Here is a 3,156-nt window from a genome sequence, read left to right as displayed (position 1 = left end):
TGTTTCATATCTCTGGACTGGATTTGGAGAACCAACCTGCGGGCATCTAAAGATCTTATTTTGATTAACTGGCCTGGCCCATCATCACATGTGAATCACACTGCTAATCAAAAGATGCGACCTCGTGCGATCAGGTAAGAGGTGCTTCTCCATCTCTCATCTAGTTGCCACAAATGTCATGTATGGTTGATAGATTGGAACAAGTGCTTTTCTTTGCACCGATTCTACTTATATTATCTCTCGGGTGGAATCTTTTACCACACAGTGAAAAATCTTTAGCAACTTCTGGATGAGCAGCTTTCTAGCAGTTTAAGTTTTGCAATTATTTTCCTCTCCTTTTTTCCTGGTAACAGAGCTGGCACAGTTTTCATAAACAATTTTAAAACTGTCCTGATTGTGATACTGTGGAATTCTAGGCACACTTGTAGATTAAAAGTGGAGGAGATATTAATTTATCATGGTGTATTAAATGTAGATTTGTACTGCAGATTTAAAGCCAGTTTCACCATCATGCATGATTTCCTTAATGTGTTCCCTTCTCCATTTTCACCACAAGAAAATCTAGAGAAGTAAGCTACATGTGTGGTTCCATGGTGTAATGGTTAGCACTCTGAACCTGTAAGTTTCATCTTTAGCATTATAATTTATACTATGTTCAACTTTTAGAATGATACTTGAAACTTGAAAACTTGAAACTTGATTTGAATGGTGCAAGAATCCATGGAATCCTATAAAATTGACTTCAGGAAACAAAATTCTTATCTTGTATGTTACACCAAGCAACTATATTCTATGACTTGTGTAAATGTTCCCATGATTTTTAATTCGGGTGGGAAAATCTGATGATGATTTCAAATCAAAATGGCTTTAGGAAACGCCAGCTTATTTTCCTGAATTTTCTTTTCTCTTGTTTTTTCCAAAATTATCTATAATGTTTTATTGAGGAATTTTTTGGCAATTTAAAAACAATTGTTTAGTCCATCAGTTGAGTATGTTCTTGTGGCTTTTTTGTAGGTGACAAAATGAACTAGAAGTCACTAAGAGACTTTAAAGTGTCTTTCTAAGCTTCTAGTTGACTTGAATTTTATTACGGAAGGTATTCGAAGCAAAAAAATCAAATGGAAATTGACATAGTCACTTTACCGTTTTGGAAACTTTATGCAGTTAAAAGATGCTCAAAACGACTGAAAATACGAAGACTAATTTTATTTTATGTTTACATAGAAATGAATATTTTTCTTCTTTTGAGCTTTTTTGGTGTATTCTTTAGTAAGTTTTCAGAGCCAACTCACACTAAATCTGCCTTTTAAACTGTTGAAAGGCTTGAGCGGTACAAGGTTTCAAGTTAAGATGACTTCACATCAGATTTTTAAATTTTAGTGAGGCCTGAAATTTTGAAGGTATCTCAGAAGTTGTGGCTGAGTTGTTAAAGCGATGGACTTGAAATCCATTGGGATCTCCCTGCGCATTCAATCATTGCCAACTATGTCAATTTCCAAGTAGGTTTTTTGATGATTATCTGAGTAGATCAATGCACACCTTCCTTAGTTTATCCCCCAAAAAGTTGTTTCACATCTCTGGACTGGATTTGGAGAACCAACCTGCGGGCATCTAAAGATCTTATTTTGATTAACTGGCCTGGCCCATCATCACATGTGAATCACACTGCTAATCAAAAGATGCGACCTCGTGCGATCAGGTAAGAGGTGCTTCTCCATCTCTCATCTAGTTGCCACAAATGTCAGGTATGGTTGATAGATTGGAACATGTGCTTTGCTTTGCACCAATTCTACTTATATTATCTCTCGGGTGGAATCTTTTACCACAAAGTGAAAAATCTTTAGCAACTTCTGGATGAGCAGCTTTCTAGCAGTTTAAGTTTTGCAATTATTTTCCTCTCCTTTTTTCCTGGTAACAGAGCTGGCACAGTTTTCATAAACAATTTTAAAACTGTCCTGATTGTGATACTGTGGAATTCTAGGCACACTTGTAGATTAAAAGTGGAGGAGATATTAATTTATCATGGTGTATTAAATGTAGATTTGTACTGCAGCTTTAAAGCCAGTTTCACCATCATGCATGATTTCCTTAATGTGTTCCCTTCTCCATTTTCACCACAAGAAAATCTCGAGATGTAACCTACATATGTGGTTCCATGGTGTAATGGTTAGCACTCTGGACTCAGAATCCAGCGATCTGAGTTCAAATCTCAGTGGAACCTGTTAGTCTCAACTTTAGCATTATAATTTCTACTATGTTCAACTTTTAGAATGAAACTTGAAACTTGAAAACTTGAAACTTGATTTCAATGGTGCAAGAATCCATGGAATCCTATAAAATTGACTTCAGGAAACAAAATTCTTATCTTGTATGTTACACCAAGCAACTATATTCTATGACTTGTGTAAATGTTCCCATGATTTTTAATTCGGGTGGGAAAATCTGATGATGATTTCAAATCAAAATGGCTTTAGAAAACGCCAGCTTATTTTCCTGAATTTTCTTTTCTCTTGTTTTTTCCAAAATTATCTATAATGTTTTATTGAGGAATTTTTTGGCAATTTAAAAACAATTGTTTCGTCCATCAGTTGAGTATGTTCTTGTGGCTTTTTTGTAGGTGACAAAATGAACTAGAAGTCACTAAGAGACTTTAAAGTGTCTTTCTAAGCTTCTAGTTGACTTGAATTTTATTACGGAAGGTATTCGAAGCAAAAAAATCAAATGGAAATTGACATAGTCACTTTACCGTTTTGGAAACTTTATGCAGTTAAAAGATGCTCAAAACGACTGAAAATACGAAGACTAATTTTATTTTATGTTTACATAGAAATGAATATTTTTCTTCTTTTGAGCTTTTTTGGTGTATTCTTTAGTAAGTTTTCAGAGCCAACTCACACTAAATCTGCCTTTTAAACTGTTGAAAGGCTTGAGCGGTACAAGGTTTCAAGTTAAGATGACTTCACATCAGATTTTTAAATTTTAGTGAGGCCTGAAATTTTGAAGGTATCTCAGAAGTTGTGGCTGAGTTGTTAAAGCGATGGACTTGAAATCCATTGGGATCTCCCTGCGCATTCAATCATTGCCAACTATGTCAATTTCCAAGTAGGTTTTTTGATGATTATCTGAGTAGATCAATGCACACCTTCCTTAGTTTAT

At 34.9% G+C, this 3,156-nt stretch overlaps 1 non-coding gene across 1 annotated transcript; it reads left to right on the top strand.

The window, feature by feature from the left end:
• Nucleotides 1-2,149: 2,149 nt before the first annotated feature.
• TRNAL-CAG (transfer RNA leucine (anticodon CAG)) lies at nucleotides 2,150-2,221 on the top strand. Its single transcript has one exon. It is a non-coding gene; the product is annotated as a tRNA-Leu (tRNA).
• Nucleotides 2,222-3,156: the final 935 nt, after the last annotated feature.

Source organism: Dendrobates tinctorius, unplaced genomic scaffold (genome assembly GCF_039654945.1).
Source record: "Dendrobates tinctorius isolate UK_male_01 unplaced genomic scaffold, ASM3965494v1 ptg000047l, whole genome shotgun sequence".
NCBI classification, from domain to species: Eukaryota; Metazoa; Chordata; class Amphibia; order Anura; family Dendrobatidae; genus Dendrobates; species Dendrobates tinctorius.
This window is presented reverse-complemented; position numbering and strand designations above follow the sequence as displayed.